We start from the raw sequence: 6,427 nt of genomic DNA, 5'->3' as shown, positions 1-6,427 counted from the left end.
AACTACACTTGAAGTGCCATTTTCAGACTATAGGCTTTCTAACCCATCCCGATCTCTCTTAAAATATATAAATAAAGTACTAATTGACCACAAGATAAGATAAGATATTCCTTTATTGATTCGCTTGGGGAAATTCAGGCGTCATAGCAGCACAGAGGAGGGGGGTACATGTATGGGCAGGGTAATAGAAGAAAGACATAAATATAATCACCTTTTTGCCGTGTTTTCTATGCAATATATTTGTCTTCAAAGTAACTAGTACCTGATGGGTTCAGATGACAATACTCATTGTATTGTGTTAGTAAAGTACAAGTGGTGACTATTCTAACCAGCAACACATTTTGTACGGCTGCGCTCGGGCAGGCGTTTCAGCGTCATGCCCACCCGGAAAAACAGACTGAAGTTTAGTTTTTATCCCAGGGCCATATGTGCACTAAACTCAGCGAAATTTTAAAACAACAGTCTCCCTTGCACCCCCCCCCCCCCCCCACGCACACACAACATTAAGGGATAGTGCAATTATCTTTTACACCCCCCTGTTTTTATTAATGTTATTTATGCCCTACTCCTGTTTTTATATTTAATACTGTGTTTAGGACTGTGTTTTTATGTTTTTATATTTTTACTAGCACCTTGGGCTGCACTTTAAATTTCGTTGTAACAACTGTAACAATGACAATAAAGATCTATTCTATATTCTATTCTATTCTATTAGCCACTCGGCTGGATGTGGGAGAAGACCTTGTTCTTGACGCACTTCAATGAGTAGGTAAGATACGATAAGATAAGATGCTCCTTTATTGATCCCCTTGGGGAAATTCTGGTGTCAAAGCAGCATGGGGGTGCGATACGGGGTGGGGGATGCATAGCTTCAAAGTCCTATACAGTCCAGTATCTAAACACTATAGATACACTTAAGGTATAGATACAAATACAATATAATAATATAAAAAGTACAAACACAAGATAGTCCAGTGATGAGAGTCCAGTGATATGAATCTCTATAGTGCAAAATACAAGATAGTCAGTACGGTGATGTGAGTCTCTAGTTCTCAAGTCCCGAGTTGTGACAGTGATAGTTCTGGCAGCAGATACGGCCGTCCAAGCCCATAGGCGTTAATCACTGTTAGGTGAGTTTCCCATTTAATGAAGATTTAAACGTACAACAAAGTTACTTAATAAAAAAAAACTTAGTTGAATAATACAGGTACACTTATATTGCAAACAAAAATTGTGGTAATTCATAATAATAATAATTTATTATGATTTATATAGCACCTTTCAGGAGACCCAAGGCGCTTAACAGTGGGGGGGGGGGGGGCAGCTAAGGGGAAGGAGATCAAAGTAACAACAAAGTAAAAAAGAAAAGAAAAGAGGGAAATCAGGCAGAGTAATCTATAAATTTGGCGACGAGGTGAGATTTGAGTTGGGATTTGAGTCCAGGGATGTAGCACTGCGGATGTTTGGAGGGAGGGAGTTCCAGAGGGTGGGTGCGGCAACAGAGAAGGCTCTGGGACCGACAGTGCGCAGGTTGGTGGTGGGGATGGAGAGGAGACCGGAGTCAGAGGACCGCAGCCTCCGGGGTGGGATGTAGGGATGGAGGAGGTCAGCTAGGTGCCGGGGGGTTTTGATTGATTGATTGAAAACTTTATTAACAGATTGCAGAATGGGTACAATACAGTACAGCTCAATACACACAATTGTTAAGGGGATGCAGACCAGAGAAAGACTTTCGTCTTGTTTACATCAGGGTCCCCCATTTTCAATTCATCAGGACATATATGACATACATGACATACAGATAGTCAGTACTGCTACATCTATACATTTATGACATACCAGATTTGCAAATACAGTACTGTTTGTGATACAGAAGGAGTCAGGAAAAGGGAGTATATACATTTGACGTAGAAACTGTACATTGGAGGAGGTTGGGTGGGGGGGGTGTTGGGTACACTGGGATATTGACAACCATACTGGGTAATCTACATTGGAGGTGGTTGGGGGGGGGGGGGCACACTGTATATACAAGCAAAACTGTACATTGAGGGGGGGGGGGGGGGGGACACTGTACAAACAAACAAAATTGTACATTGGACTATTGACAAAACCATACTAGGTAAATGACTGTACATTGGAGGGGGTTGGGTTAGGATATTTACAGGGGCCAGTGTTGAATTGCAGTCTCCCGTAGGTGTCCCTTGAGAGAGGTTTTGAAAGTGGGTAGTGATCCACATTCCTTTACAGCTTTGGGTAGGGCGTTCCACATTGATGTGGCATCATTGCGAAACGTGTTTAGTCCCTTATTTGAGCCGAATCTGGGTTTAACATGATTTGTGGAGCTCCCTCTGGTGTTGTGATCGTGGTATTCACTGACCTTTGGGAAGTATTTTGACATGTACATGGGTACCTTGGTCGTGTAGTGTATCTTGTAGACCAGGCCCATTGCAAGTTGCTGTACTCTGTCGTCTACTCTAAGCCATCCCAGGTTGTCAAAGTGGGCAGGGGTGAGGTGGGTTCTAGGAGTAAGGTCAAGCAGTAGTCTGACCAGTTTGTTTTGAGATGTTTGTAATTTTGTTTTTAGCGCCTTTGAGGTGCTTTGGTACCATGAGGTGCAAGCATAGTCGTAGTACCCCTGAATGAGTGCTCCTGCCAGAGTCTTCAGGGTATTCTTGTTTACCAGAGAGGAGATCCGGTACAAGAATCGAGTTCGTTGGTTGACTTTTTTTATTACATTGGATGCCATTTTGTCACAGGAGAGATTAGCCTCTAGGATGGAACCCAGGTAGGTAATTTCATCTTTTCTTGTGACAATATTGTCACCCACTGTAACTGAGAAGCCGTCGGTCTTGCTGAGTTTGTTTTTTGAACCGAAGAGAATGGACTCTGTTTTGCCCATGTGTAATGATAGTTTGTTATCAGCGAGCCATATGCAGATTCTGCCTAGTTCCGAGCTGAGGGTTTTTTCAACCTGTAACTTGTTCTTGTCAGAGACCAGCAGGGCTGAGTCGTCCGCAAACAGGAACAAGTTGCAGTCACAAGCTGACGACATGTCATTTGCATAAATTAGGAACAGTAGCGGTCCTAGTATGCTTCCTTGTGGAACACCACAGCTCACTGTGAGGGGGGGGGATAGGGTGCCGTTTACCTCCACCATCTGTTCCCTCCCCTCAAGGTAGGATTGCATCCAGCTCACTGATAGACTATCAAAACCAATTGCTTTTAGCTTGTCAATCAGAATGGAGTGATTGACCGTGTCAAAGGCCTTTTGTAGGTCCAGCATGACCATGCCGCAGTATTTGCCTGCGTCCACCTCTTGTTTGATGTGGTCATTCAAATAGAGAAGGCATGTGTCAGTGGAGTGGGATGTTCTGAAGCCAGATTGGAATTCGTAGATTAGATTTTTTTCCGCTAGGTACTTTTCGACCTGTTCGTAGACTATTTTTTCCATGACTTTCGAGATGGAGGTGAGAATAGAAACAGGGCGGTAGTTGCCTGGGTCTAATTTGCTGCCCTTTTTGTGCAGAGGGGTCACCCTCGCAATTTTGAAGTCCTTGGGGACGTGTCCCTGTTTTATGGAGAGGTTTATTATGTGTGTGATGATTGGGGTGATGGCGGCTGCTGAGTCTCTGAGGAATTTGGAAGGGATGTTGTCGTGGCCAGTGGCCTTGTTAGGTTGGAGGGCGCTCAGTTTATTGAGTACCTCATCTGTTGTTACCATTTCCAGCTTGAAGTCGTCCTTGCGGACCCCTAGGTTTTTGTAGTAAGCTACTATGTGTTCTACCCCATAAAGCCCTGAGTGGGAGGGTAGTTTGTTTACCAGTGTTGTGGCTATGTTTGTGAAGAAAATGTTTAAGTAATTGGCTACATCCAGCTTGTCTGTGATGAGCGTGTTGTCCGTTTTTATGTTTATGTTTGAGAATCTGGTTTTAAGTTTTTTACTGCATCCTAGTTGATTATTGAGTAATTTCCAAAGTTCACGTGGTTTGTTTTTGTTTTCCTCAGTTTTGTCATTGATGAAATTCTTTTTTGCAGTTTTGATCATGGAGTTTACGTCGTTTCTTAGTCTGTTTCTTTCTAGTTTGAGTTCAGTCACGTGGGCTTGGAGTTCACTGCTCGTGCTTTTAGTAAGCTTTGACTGACTTTTACGAAACTCAGAGCATTTTTTGTCTCTGGTTTTCATAGCGGCCAGTATTTCGGAGTGCATCCACGGCTCAGCGCGATTTTTTACCCTGGTGGTTCTTATCGGTGCCATGTCGTTTAGTATTGTGGAGAATTTGGTTTTGAAACCAAGCCATGTTTCTTCAACCAGTGTACCATTGAGTTCATCTGACCAGTCCAGACTCTCCAGTTCAAGGTTGAAGGCCTCGGTTTTTAGGTCTCTAGATGTGACTGTTTTGTTTGCCAGCCTTTAGTTTTAGTTTTTTGCGGGTACAGAATATCATATAATGATCACTTAATGATGCTATAACTCCTTTATTGGTGATCTTGGACTTGTCGGAGGTCAGAATGAGGTCAATGGTAGTCTGAGTTGATTCACATACACGTGTGGGTTGGGTGATTAGCTGGCTGAGGCCGTGCAGATCACAAAACCTACTGAATGACTTGAAGACGGGTGCATCTTTTCGTTGCATATCCGTGTTCCAGTCTCCAATAAGAATTTTGTCTACATCCTCAACTCCAGCTAAACACCCATCCAGTGTATCATAAAAGCCACTATGATCTGGCGGCCTGTAGACTGTGCCAACCAGTAGGGATTTCGCCCTTTCGAATAGGATTTCCACCCATACAGTTTCAATTGATTTATGATTCAGGTCATTTCTGTTGATGAATTTGGTGTCCTTGTGTATGTACACACAGACACCACCTCCATGTTTGTTCCTATCATTCCTGATTATTGAGTAGTTCTCAATCTCTATCTCTGGATCTTTTACAGAATCGTCAAGCTTAGTTTCTGAGAAGCACAGTATGTTTGCCTTACCATTTATGAATAATTGTTTGATTTCATCCAATTTGTTTTTGGGCAAGGGAGTGAAGGTATTTGTAGGTGATGAGGAGGATCTTAAAATTGGAATTGGAATTGACTGGGCTATGATGGCTGGCCTGGCTCCCTCATGTGCAAGCGGTAAAAAACCGCGAGACCCATCACCCATTCCTCATTAGACATGTTTCACCTGCGCCCATATAGAGTTTCACCTACCAGATTAATCTACACTGCCACCCAGTGGTAAACTTGATACATGTACAAATACTTAGTTAACTTCCACCACTACTGCCCAACACCGACCACTAAGCAAGTAGACCAGTAGGCTACAGTTGTCAAACATCGTCTAAAAATGGCACTTTGAGTGAAGTAGCTTTGAGGACCAGCAAATGTTGTTAGGACACAGCAGTTGCTTGGATGACACATGTCCAATATTTTATGTGTGCATTGGATAGACAGCCTAATCTGTGCAGCCTAGCCTATTGTTTGATCAAGAATCAAGAGGTTTATTTGTCACATACTTACCAGGGCATATAGTGAAATGCGGGTGGTTATGCCCGCATTGATTGTGCAAAATACAATAATAAAAATAGGCATAGAAAAAAATAAAATAGGTAAGACACAAGATATGCATGATAAAAAAAGACATGCTAAGTTCCTGAGAAACTGGTTCCTATGTACACTACTATACAATATACAATTTACAATTTACTAGAAGTGGTATCACGTTAATATATTTAGATTATGTGTCAAAACAGTGTAAACATACTGGTACAGGATTACCTCCTTCAGAAACAAGGTAGAACAGTCATTTATATTTAATGGGAGACATTAACATAATTTGGTCAATAGGTGGCAGTATAGGACTTGTGTTTAGTGGCTTCGCCTTCCAGGGAACCGTACCTTGTGTTTAGGGACACACAAGGCAAGCTTAGTCTCACAACCGGGAGGACCCAGAACCAATAACACCATGTCTGCGCCTTCCTTTGTCAAATGACTAACTACAACCTGTTTCATAGGTGGGTAATATACTACAAAACACACATAAAGGTTAACAAGGATACATGCAATGTTGAGGGTCCAATGAAGTGACTATTGTCGATGTTTGAGTCAAGTTTAAGAAGTTTAAGACGACAAGTAACGTGGTTTAGAAGTTGACCGTCTATTGATGGCGCTGTGTCTCGTGGTACATTGAAATATAGTGTTGAAATACAATTGCCCATTTAATCACTAACGTGTCGGAGTTAAGTATCTCCAAGGGGATTATAAAGGTTTATGTTTTGAAATACATACTGTTTGGGTTGAACTGCTGTTTAGTAAATGTGTATATTGTGTACAAGTATTGAAGACGGTTAGAGGGAAATTACTTTAGCTCAACACCGGAGCTGTCCCACATGCTCTCTCTCTCTCTCTCTCTCTCTCTCTCTCTCTCTCTCTCTCTCT

The sequence above is a fragment of the Notolepis coatsorum genome, assembly GCF_963971535.1.
Source record: "Notolepis coatsorum genome assembly, chromosome: 1".
Taxonomy (NCBI): domain Eukaryota; kingdom Metazoa; phylum Chordata; class Actinopteri; order Aulopiformes; family Paralepididae; genus Notolepis; species Notolepis coatsorum.
Note: the sequence above shows the minus strand (reverse complement) of the source record.